General features: G+C 43.9%; 2 protein-coding genes across 2 annotated transcripts in view; one reads left to right on the top strand and one right to left on the bottom strand.

Annotated features, from left to right (window-relative positions):
• The window catches only part of LOC122541625 (zinc finger protein 271-like), a 16,014-nt gene extending 9,517 nt beyond the window's left edge, over nucleotides 1–6,497 (top strand). Inside the window, exon 4 of the transcript XR_006309629.1 lies at nucleotides 5,569–6,497. The gene's annotated coding sequence lies outside the window, so the exon portion shown is untranslated. The remainder of the gene's footprint in view (nucleotides 1–5,568) is intronic.
• Nucleotides 1–12,696, bottom strand: part of LOC122541196 (zinc finger protein 271-like) — a 64,547-nt gene that overhangs the window by 32,334 nt on the left and 19,517 nt on the right. The window lies entirely within an intron of this gene.

Raw genomic sequence — 12,696 nt, 5'->3', positions numbered from 1 at the left:
TGTCACCTCTTCAAAGAATTCTAACAGGTTTGTCAGGCATGACTTCCCCTTACTAAATCCATGTTGACTTGTTCTAATTCGACCCTGCTCTTCCAAGAATTTAGAAACCTCATCCTTAACGATGGATTCTAAAATTTTACCAACAACCGAGGTTAGGCTAATTGGCCTATAATTTTCCATCTTTTGTCTTGATCCTTTCTTGAACAAGGGCATTACAACAGTGATCTTCCAATCATCTGGGATTTTCCCTGACTCCAGTGACTTTTGTAAGATCTCAACAAACGCCTCCGCTATTTCCTCAGCCACCTCCCTCAGAACTCTAGGATGTAGCCCATCGGGGCCAGGAGATTTGTCAATTTTAAGAACTTTTAGCTTTTCTAGCACTATCTCTTTTGTAATGGCAACCATACTCAACTCAGCCCCCTGACTCCCTTTAATTGTTGGGATATTAATAATGTTTTCCACTGTGAAGATTGACACAAAATACTTATTAAGTTCTCCTGCTATTTCCTTATCTCCCATCACTAGGCTTCCAGCATCAGTTTAAAGTGGCCCAATGTCTACTTTTGCCTGTCGTTTGTTTCTTATGTATTGAAAGAAACTTTTACTATTACTTCTAATATTACTGGCTAGCGTACCTTCATATTTGATCCTCTCCTTCCTTATTTCTCTCTTCGTTATCTTCTGTTTGTTTTTGTAGCCTTTCTAAGCTTCTGATTTCCCAGTGCTCTTGGCCACTTTATTTGATCCCTCTTTTTCTTTGATAGATTTCCTGACTTCCTTTGTTAGCCATGGCTGTCTAATCCCTCCCCGGATAATCTTTCTTTTCTTGGGGATGAACCTCTGTACTGTTTCCTCAATTATACCCACAAACTCCTGCCATTTTTACTCTACTGTCTTCCCTGCTAGGCTCTGCTTCTAGTCAATGTTCGTCAGTTCCTCTCTCATGCCCTCGTAATTACCTTTATTTAACCGAAACACCATTACATCCGATTTTGCCTTCTCACTTTCAAACTGCAGACTGAACTCTACCATATTATGATCGCTGCTACCTAAGTATTCTCTTACTTTAAGATCTTTTATAAAGCCTGGTTCATTACATAGCACTGGGTCCAAAATAGCCTGCTCCCTTGTGGACTCCATGACAAACTGTTCCAAAAAGCCATCCTGTAAGCATTCCAAGAATTCCCTTTCTTTGGATCCACTGGCTACATTATTTACCCAGTCCACCTGCATATTGAAGTCCCCCATGATCACCGTGACCTTGCCTTTCTGACATGCCTTTTCTATTTCTCGGTACATGTTGCGCCTCTGGTCCTGACCACTGTTAGGAGGTCTGTACATAACTCCCATTATGGTTTTTTTGTCTTTGTGGTTCCTCAATTCCACCCACACAGACTCCACATCATCCGACGCTATGTCGTTCAGTGCCATAGATTTAATTATGTTCTTAACTAACAAGGCCACCCCGCCCCCTCTGCCCACCTCCCTGTCTTTTCGATAAGTTGTAAATCCTTGAATGTTTAACTGCCGGTCCTGAACTCCCTGCAGCCACGTCTCTGTGATGCCTACCACATCATAATCATTCACGATAATCTGTGCTGTTAGTTCATCTACTTTGTCACGAATGCTACGAGCATTCAGGTAAAGTGCCTTAATGCTAACTTTCTTATCATTAGAGATATTGGAAGTCATAAGATGTCCTAAGTTATCCTTCCTTTTTGTTGCACTCCTAATCTGCCTCAAGCTTAAATCCACCTGCATACATGCTATCCTCCTGCTTATCTTTCCATTTAACTCCATACTCCCTGTCGCTTTCACTTTCCCTTCCCCCCAACTCAGAAGTTTAAAGTCCTACTGACCACCCTATTTATCCTCTTCACCAGAACATTGGTACCAGATCGGTTCAGGTGGAGACTGTCCCAACAGTACAGATCCCCCCGGTTCCAAAATTGATGCCAATGCCCCATGAAGTGGAATCCCTCTTTCCCACACCAATCCCTTAGTCACGTGTTTACTTCCCTAATTTTTTTATCCCTATGCCAATTGGCACGTGGCTCGGGCAGTAATCCGGAGATTATGAGCCTTGGACCTGTACTTCAATTTCCTTCCTAGTGCTTAATAATCCCCAAACAGGTCCTCCACCCTAGCTTTGCCTATGTTGTTCGTCCCAACGTGGACCACAACAACTGGATCCTCCCCCTCCTGCTCCAATATCCTTTCAAGCCGGTCAGAGATGTTCCGCACCCTGGCACCGGGCAGGCAACACACCTTGCGAGACTCCCGATCCGGCTTGCATAGGATACTATCTGTCCCCCTAATTATAGAATCCCCTATAACAACTACTTGTCTTTTTGCTCCCCCCTCTTGAATGGCCTTCTGCACCATGGTGCTGTGGTCAGCTGGCTCATCCTGTCCACCAACGGTACAGATCCCCCCTGTTCCAAAACTGATGCCAATTCCCCATGAAGTGGAATCCCTCTTTCCCACACCAATCCCTTAGCCACGTGTTTACTTGCCTAATTTTCTTGTCCCTATGCCAATTGGCACGTGGCTCGGGCAGTAATCCGGAGATTATGACCCTTGAGGACCCCTGAGGGATGTCCCGCACCCCTGGCACCGGGTAGGCAACACACCATGCGAGACTCCCGATCCGGCTTGCAAAGGATACTATCTGTCCCCCTAATTGTAGAATCCCCTATAACAATTACTTGTCTTTTTGCTCCCCCCTCTTGAATGGCCTTCTGGACCATGGTGCCTTGGTCAGTTGGCTCATCCTGTCCAGAGCCCTTTTCCTCATCCGAACAGGGAGCAAGAATCTCGTACCTGTTGGACAAGGTCAAGGGCTGAGGCTCCTCCACTCCTGAACTCCGGTTCCCCCTACCTGCCTCACTTACAGTCACACTCTTTTGTGCCTGATCACTAGCTGAATGTGAATTACTTAATCTCCCAGGTGTGACTGCCTCCTGAAACAAAGCATCCAGGTAACTCTCCCCCTCCCGGATGTGCCGCAGTGTTTGCAGCTCAGATTCCAGATCATCAGCTCTGATCCGGAGTTCTTCCAGCAACCAACACTTGCTGCAGATGTGGTCACTGCCATTCACAATGGGATCAGCCAGCTCCCACATCATTACTTTCTGTAATATTCTCAGAGAGTTTCACCCGATGTGTGTGTGTTGGTAAAGTGAGCCAGTTCTCAGGAATAGATGTGAAGTAAAATTGGACCCTGCTTCAGTTGGGGATGTGAATTATAGATATATCCTCTTCAGATGACAGGTATTTGACGAATACCATGGGGAATTTTGTACCCTCCTCTCTGGGTGGACTATCCTGGAGGTAGTGGCGATGAGTCCTTACAGACCTGTGTTCCCTCAGACCGTCAATCTTGATGGTACGTTCACTTTACACTCTTCCAAGATTCATTTCATGTTCTGGGAAAGATCTTGACTTAGTTTCAAATGCTTTTGTTATTTTCAATGATTGAGGGTTTGATTTAAGATGAATGTTGTATTGCTTAATGTTCTGTTTCAGTCTTCTATACAAATTTACAACTCACAATAATTAACTTCTATCTTAATCTGAACTACTTGATTAGTCAGCCTGATGTGTCCCTATTCATAGAAACACTGAGGATCCTACTGTAAAAGTCCTGTCCAGAATATATTGCTTAGTGTCACTGTGGCCTTTTCCATCAATTGGTTTAAAATTTCCAATTCACAGGAAGCAGAAAGACGTGTGCATTTATATTGAAAACAACAAATGCTGGTGGAGATCAGAGCGGTCAGACAGCATCCATGGAGACAGACAGCAAGCTAATGTTTCAAGTCTAGATGACTCTTCATCAGAGCTGATGTGAAGTGTAGAGTAGTATGCAGTAGTTTGGAGAGCTGGGGAGGGGGGCTGTTGGAGTGTAGTGTGCCGGTGGAGAAAATAGTGCAGATTAAGTGATCGGAATGTGAGAATGATAGAACGATGGTGTGTCTAACAACCAGACTGGAAAGGTCAGACAGTCCCACTGGGTGAGGGGAGGGGAGAGAGGACATGGTGACAGAGAATGTAACGAGTAAAGCGAAAAGAAAGGGAAGAAATGGGAATTGGTTCACAATGTGAAGGGGTTGAACTCAATATTATGTCCAGAAGGCTGTAAAATATCACCTTTATTATTAGGCACCTGAAACCAATGTACTCAAGACCAGATAATCTGGTTTTTGTGACTTTGATAGTGGAATCAAAACATCAAAGGATTGTCCCCTCCTTTTTCACTGTATTGTGTCATGATATTTTTAGCATGCATTTGATCATTGTTCTGACATTGCAACACTCACTCAGCACTGCAAAGGCTCCAATAACATTCAAGAAGCTTCTCATTATCACAACAATTCAGCCCACTTGTATTGGCACCACAAACATTCACTCCCTTCTACCACAAACACTCAGTAACAACAGTGTGTACTGTCTACAAGATGCACTGCAGAAACTCACCAATGATCCTTAAACAGCATCTTCCAAATCCAGATCCACTTTGATCTACAAGGATAAGGGCAGCAGATACATTGGAACAGCACCATCTGCAAGTTTCCCTCCAAACCATTCACCATCCTGACATGTAAATAATTCACATTACTCGAGTGCCACTGGGTCAAAACCTGGAACCTCCTCACTAACAGCATTGTGGGTCTGCCTTCAGGACATGCACTGCAGTGGTTCAAGAAGGCAGCTCACTACCAGCTTCAAAGGCAATGAAGAATGGGCGATAAATTTTGGCCCAGATGTGGAATTTTAACAAGACCCACTTAGAAATACTCCCAGTTCTCACTGATCTACATTGTCCCCTGGTCAAAATTCACATTTTTGTTATTGAATCCCTTGAAGACCTTACCATATCTATTAGGCAATTCAATTCCCAAACCTGGAGATACATTTATTGAAATGTCTTTTAATGCATTCTTTAAAAGTTTTTACCTGAAAGCCTTGGCCTTTCCCAAAAGCATAGAGTCATAGAATCATAGAGATGTACAGCATGGAAACAGACCCTTCGATCCAACCCGTCCATGTCGACCAGATATTCCAACCCAATCTAGTCCCACCTGCTAGCACCCGGCCCATATCCCTCCAAATCCTTCCTATTCATATACCCATCCAAATGCCTCTTAAATGTTGCAATTGTACCAGCCTCCACCATATCCTCTGGCAGCTCATTCCATACACGTACCACCCTCTGCGTGAAAAAGTTGCCCCTTGGTGATTTGATTGTTTTGCTCCATTCTGTTGCTGACAGTTGAATTTGGGATGTGCAGTCTGAGGGAGTGCAGCATATCTAATTTCCCAGGAGAAACAAGAACTCTTCATTCAGTTACCCTGAAGCAATATTTACCTGCCCAGTGTGTTCTCCTCAAATGATTTTGGAATACAATGGGAGAAATTTGAAAATCTCCAGCAAATTTACATTCTTTTTTTTTATATTAATCACAATTTCTAAAGAGTAAAATGGTCTTCAGCACAACACGAATAGTGAATAGACAGCACATTATACACTTTACCTGACAATCTTTTCCATTGCCTTAACAGTGCCTGGAAAGATGGGGGTCTGTATGGAGAAAGAGATGGGAACCACATTGTCTACTCCTGCTCATGACTGTAAAGGCCGCATTTTAAAAAAATTTGAATTGTGGACTAAGTATTTTGTACAGAAGACTGTATTTGTATCATTGTGGATTCCAACATTCACAATAGGTATCAAATTACTTCCAAAACATGCAGCCATCATTGTAAATGGTTTAAAACAGTTCTTTCTCATTTCAGTCTACAGTTTTAGAAGGTACAAGAAATATAATAGACACATTACTGGAACGGTGTTTACACATACTTTATTCAAGCAGCGGAGATGTTGAGACTCCAGCATTGTGGGTATTGTCATGACTCAGCACACTGGAAATTAAGGCCCACTATTCCCATAGTCATCACAGAATTAGAATGTTTAGAAAGTATGCAAGTTTTCTCCAATTTATCTAATTTTCAGACTCCAATTGACAGAAAACAGATCAAGTTTAACACAAATTACTATTTAATGCAACTAATTAGTCTAGGTGCAGGTATGAACCATTAGCAAAGATCTCTATGAACTAAAGTGCTAATCCCCTTATATATACACCCCATTACAGATACTCAGACAGACAGACAGGAAAGAAATCATGGGTGCTATGGACAGTGGAAAACTGGGAAGTCAGTTTATTGTCCTTCTCCATAGGATCTGCAGAGATGGTTCTGGTGCTGCTCAGAACGCTGCTTCTAGGCCTTCCCTTTCATTGCTTTGACTTGTTTTCAAGAGGCAAGGGGTAGCTGGTTCTCTTATTGTCTAAAGTTTTAGCTGCCAGAAACTACTGAAGGAAAGAGAACCTTTTTTTTCCAGACTTAAATTCATCCAGAGAGAGAGAGAGAAACAGACAGAGAGACCCCATCTACCAACCCTTAAAATAAGGAGCAGGAAGTGACTTCACCACAGGAAATTGCTTCGCCACAGGAAATGACATCACTAACCCAAAGAAACCCAAACATACAAATAGAAAGCAGGAATTATCAGCAGAGTTGCACCTGAGGCCCGCTGAAGATGTTATCGAGTAGGGTGACAAAATGTCTGGAAATGAACCTTCCAGCTTAGCGAGCAAACCTACATCCAGCAGTAGTCAGTGTGGCCTGACTAAAGTCTTATAAAGCTGCAACATGACATCCTGACTCTTGTTCTCAATTTCCCCGACCATTAAAGGCAAGCATGCCAAACCCTTTTTTTCTAACCACCCTATCTTCTTGAGTGGTCACTTTCAGGGAGCTATGTACTTGAACTTCTGGACATAAATGCTATTCAGGGCCCTGCCATTAACTCTATACTTTTCCTTAACATTTGATTTTCTAAAATGCAACTCTTTACACTTACCCAGATTAAACTCTATCTGCCATTTCTCTGCCTATATCTGCAGCTGATCTATATCCCACTCTATCCTTTGACAGCCTTCTATACTCCACAACTCCACTGATCATTGTACCATATGCAAATTTACAACTCCACCCATCTACATTTTCATCCAAGTCATTTACATATATCACAAACAGGGGAGGTTCCAGTATGGAACACCAGTGGTCACGGATCTCCAGCCTAAGAAACACCTTTCCACCATACCCTCTGTCTCCTATGGGCAAGCCAATTCTGAATCTGTGCTGCCAAGTCACCGTGGATTCCATGTATCTTAATCTTCTGGATGAGCCTACCATGAGGGACCTGGACAACATCCACTGCTCTAACTTCAATCATCTTTGTAATCTCCTTGAAAAAATAAAAATAAAATGAAGACACTTGCTCTTTACAGTGTATTCAGAGCAAACTTACCCAGAGACCAGATATTGATTTTTTTTTAAATTAAAACTAGTTGTGAAGGCCAGGAGTCATCAGAATGACAACTCTGATTGGCGCCTGGACAGAGAATGCACGGTCAGAGAATCTCTGGAGTCAGCATCTCTCATTCTACACACTGCAGTGAAATAACTCAAAACTGAAAGATGGCTGGCTATAGACTGGAAGACTAAATAATTAATATGTTGGCCACCTCACCCAGTATCTTCAGCAAAGAACTGAAAACTTGGATACGAGGACTGTAGATCAGAAGGACTTGAACAAAGCAAAAGGGATACTTAATTGAATGCTCTGGACTAGTGCTACTGAACTGTGTTTCCCTAATATTTCCCTCCACCCATGACATCCATTGCTATTATTTCCATCAGTCTGCATGTATTTATTGGGGACGAAGCCTGTCCATATCCTCTGCAGCCTCTTGCTTCCTAAACACTACCTGTCCCTCCACCTATCTTTGTGTTTATCTGCAAACCTAGCAATAATGCACTTGGTTCCTTCACCCAGAAGATCATTTCCCTCTAATTACCTGATCAATTTGTTTAATCATCTTAAACAACTCAATTAAATCATCTCTTAATTTTCTACATTCAAGGCAATCCAAACCCAGTCTGTTAAATCTGTCATCATAATTTAATCAGTTTATCTGTGGAAATGATGTATATCTCTTGGTTCTATGATCGGTCAATAAGCACACCTATAAATGACTTTTTGTCTAACGTACATACAATCATTTATTGTATGTTACAGCGCTGGGTTGGCAGACTCTGATTTGCCCAGAAGTATGAAAACTTCTTGGCAATCAAAAGAATCCAACAACCTTACAGAGTTTGCATAAGGTTTACATACATTAATCATCATCAGACATGGAGCATGATCGCATAGTAACAACCAATCAATGTATGATATCACTTCATGGGTAGTTGCTTGAACCAATGATATTGATGAAATCATAATGGTACATATCACCTTTACAAAGATTTGCAGCTTGCAAAATGTGGTTTAGTATTTCCTCTACGAGGATTCGCAACTTGCAAATGTGGTTAGTATTTTCTCATCTTATCCATCTACTTCATGCCAGTAGTTTTAGTGGTTAGTTATTTATATAGCTTTAGGGACTAGTTGCAGGTGGTCACATGGGTGCAGGGAACCATTTTGTCTCTAGCTGCAATTTAGAGTTAACTGTTACTTTGCAATTTAATTTAGCAATACAGAAGCCATTTTGTGCAGCTCCTTCATCCAGTTTGTCCTACCTCCCAGAGGTCCATATGCTCAGAAACACTCTGGTGAATCTGTGTTGCATTCACTCCAAAACCAAATAAATCCTTCCTGAGGTGTGGTGCCCAGAACCGAACACAATTCTCCACATAAGGTTTGAACAGAGCTCTACAACAGGTACATATGTTGCACAAGGTCACTTTGGTTTTGGGGAGAGGTTCTGGGTAATCCCTTCTCTTTAGGGTAGTCTGACAGTATTGTTGCAGTTTTGACTGAGGAAAACAGGTACACAGGTTCTTTACACAGGTGATGGATGGATAAATAAGTTGTGTATCAGATAGGCTCAACATCTTCACCACTTGAGCTTGAGAAGCAAAGAGACTGACCAGGAAGCAAGTGAATAAAGGTACTTTTCAGAACAAAGGTGCAGGAGGTGCATCTGAGTGAGGGACAGATTGACAAACACAGAAACATTGTGCGAATAGAGGGGCAAAAAGCAGAGAGTTGGGAATTAGAAACCACTATACAACTCACCTCAGGGAAGAGGGTCTTACAGAGTCATGGAGATGTACAGCACGGAAACAAACCCTTCGGTCAATCCTGTCATGCTGACTAGATATTCTAACCTAATCTAGTCCCATTGGCCAGCACTTGGCCCATATCCCTCCAAACCCTTCCTATTCATATACCCATCCAGATGCCTTTTAAATACTGTAATTGTACCAGCCTCCACCACCTCCTCTGGAAGCTCATTCCGTACACGTACCACCCTCTGCATGAAAAAGTTGCCCCTTCGGTCCTGTTTAAATCTTTCCCCTTTCACCTTAAACCCTATGCCCTCTAGGTCTGGACTCCCCCAACCCCTATCCATGCCCTTCATGATTTTATAAACCTCATTAAGGTCACCCCTCAGCCTCTCTAATGCCCCAGCCTATTCCGCCTCTCCGTTTAGCTAAGCCCTCCAACCTGGTGACATCATTGTAAATCTTTTCTGAACCCTTTCAAGTTTCACAACATCCTTCCTACAGGAGGGAAACCAGAATTGCACGCAATATTCCAAAAGTGGTCTAACAAATGTCCTGTGCAGCCACAACATGACCTCCCAACTCCGATACTCAATAGTGTTTCCAGCAAAGAAGAGCATACCAAATGCCTTCTTCACTATCCTATCTATCTGCAATTCCACTTTCAAGGAATTATGAACCTGCACTCCAAGGTCTCTTTCTTCAGCAACACATCCCAGGATCTTACCATTAAGTGTGTAAGTCCTGCCCTGATTTGCCTTTCCCAAATACAGCACCTCACACTTATGTGAATTAAACTCCCATCTGCCATTCCTCAGCCCATTGGCCCATCTGATCAAGAACCTATTGTACTCTGAGGTAACCTTCTTTGTTGTCCACTACACCTCCAATTTTGGTGTCATCTGCAAATGTACTAACTTTACCTCCTATGTTCACATCCAAATCATTTCTATTGCAAGAATTGAAACTGTTCAGTCCTTGTCCCATGTGGTCATTCCATCTCTGTTTCTATTGGTGGGTTTGTATGATGGAAACGAGTTCCATCCTATGTCTTGATAGTTCAGTGTCATTTCTGGCCATTGGAATTGTGAGCCAGAGTAGAGGGATTGTAAAACAAATCTGTCTGTAGTATTCTGAGAGCTCCCCTGCTGTGTGTGTGTGTGTGTGTGTATGTGATAGTAAGGTGAGCCAACTCTCAGGCATGGGTATGGAGTAGAATCAGACTCTGCTTTAGTTGGGGATGTGATGCTGCCTGACCTGCTGTACTTTTCCAACAACAAACTCGCAACCCATATCCCCTTCAGGCGACATGTGTTTGACTAATACCATGGAGAGTGTTTGTACTGTTCTGTCTGGAAGGACTGAGGAGAAAGTGAGGTCTGCAGATGCTGGAGATCAGAGATGGAAATGTGTTGCTGGAAAAGCGCAGCAGGTCAGGCAGCATCTAGGGAACAGGAGAATCGACGTTTCGGGCATTAGCCCTTCCTGAAAAAAGGGCTAATGCCCGAAACGTCGATTCTCCTGTTCCCTAGATGCTGCCTGACCTGCTGCACTTTTCCAGCAACACATTTCCATGTCTGGAAGGACTACTCACCTAAGTATGATGAGGGAGTAGGGGTGAGTCTCTGCAGCCCTCAGACCGTCACACTTCAGTGTAATAACAATGTGATATGTTCACCTTACGCTCTTTCAAGATTTGTTTCATGTTCTAGGAGAGAATTTGAAAAATTTTGAAATGTTATTTCAGTTGATTCAAAATAAATTCCCTCATTGTCACATCGTTGTGTTTCTGTTAATCCAGAACACAATAAAATGATGGACAAATACAAAGTGGACAACTGTGGATCCATAAAATGCGATGAAAGTTTTGTGAAGTTATCACAATAACTCCTCCCAATTGATCTGACCCTCAATTTAGTGCCCCCAAGCTATACTCATTACAGAGACTTCTGATAGTTAGTAGTTCCCAACTCCTAAGGAACACTGAGCATCGGGAGAGGATAAAGGAGAGTGCAGGGACGGGGAACACTGAGCAACGGGAGAGGAGAAATGAGAGCGAAGGGACGGGGAACATTCAGAATGGGGAGAGCATGAAGGAGAGCGCAGGGATGGGGAATGCATCATCGGGAGAGTATAAAGGAGAGCACAGGGACGAGGAACACCGAGCTTCAGGAGAGGAGAAAGGAGAGCGTGGTAATGAGATCAGTGAGCATCAGGAGAGGATAAAAGAGAGAACCAGGGACGGGGAACACTGAGAATTGGGAGAGGATAAAGGAGAGTGCAGCGATGAGGAACACTGACAATCAGGAGAGAATAAAGGAGAGTGCAGGGACGGGGAACACTGAGCATCGGGAGAGGATAAAGGAGAGCACACGGACGGGGAACACTAAGCATCAGGAGAGGATAAAGGAGAGTGAAGGGATGGAGAACACTGAGCGGAGGAGAGGATAAAGGAGAGTGCAGGGGCGAGGAACACTGAGCGCAGGGGAGGAAAAAGGAGAGTGCAGGGATGAGAAGCACTGAGCATCAGGAGAGGATAAAGGAGAGCATTGGGATGGGCAACACTGAGCATTGGGAGTGGATAAAGGAGAGTGCAGTGACGGGGTACACTGAGCATCAGGAGAGGATAAAGGAGAGCTTGGGGAATGGACAACTTTGAGCGGAGGAGAGGATGAAGGAGAGTGCAGGGATGAGGAAAACAGAGCATCAGGAGAGCATAAAGGAGAGTACAGGAACGGAGAACACTGAGCATCAGGAGAGGATAAAGAAGAGCGCTGGGACAGGGTACACTGGAGTGTTTAAAGGAGGGTGCAGGGATAGGGAACACTCAGCATCAGGAGAGGATAAAGGAGAGCACGGGGACGGAGAACACTGAGCGGAGGAGAGGATGAAGGAGAGTGCAGGGATGGAAAAGAATGACCATCGGGAGAGGATAAAGGATAGTGCAGGGACAGGGAACACTCAGCATCAGGAGAGGATAAGGGAGAGTGCAGGGACTGGGTACACTGAGCATCAGGAGAATATAGAGGAGAGTGTAGGGAAGGGGAACACTGAGCATCATGAGAGGATAAAGGAGAGCACGGGGACGGGGAACACTGAGTGGAGGAGAGGACAAAGGAGAGTGCAGGGATGGAAAACAATGACCATCAGGAGAGCATAAAGGAGAGTGCAGGGACGGGGTACACTGAGCATCAGGAGAGGATAAAGGAGAGCACAGGAATGGAAAATACTGAGCATGGGGAGAACATAAAGGAGAGCTCAGAGACAGGGAACACTGAACATCGGGAGAGGATAAAGGAGAGTTCAGGGACGAGGTACACTGAGCATCAGGAGAGGATAAAGGAGAGCCGGGTGATGGGGAACACTGAGCATCAGGAGAGGATAAAGGAGAGTGCAGGGACGGGGTACACTGAGCATCGGGAGAAGATAAAGGAGAGTGCAGGGACGGGGTACACTGAGCATTGGGAGAGAATAAAGGAGAGCGCAGGGACGGAGAACACTGAGCATCAGGAGAGGATAAAGGAGAGCATAGGGACGGGGAACACTGAGCAT

The sequence above is a fragment of the Chiloscyllium plagiosum genome, chromosome 37, assembly GCF_004010195.1.
Source record: "Chiloscyllium plagiosum isolate BGI_BamShark_2017 chromosome 37, ASM401019v2, whole genome shotgun sequence".
Taxonomy (NCBI): domain Eukaryota; kingdom Metazoa; phylum Chordata; class Chondrichthyes; order Orectolobiformes; family Hemiscylliidae; genus Chiloscyllium; species Chiloscyllium plagiosum.
This window is presented reverse-complemented; position numbering and strand designations above follow the sequence as displayed.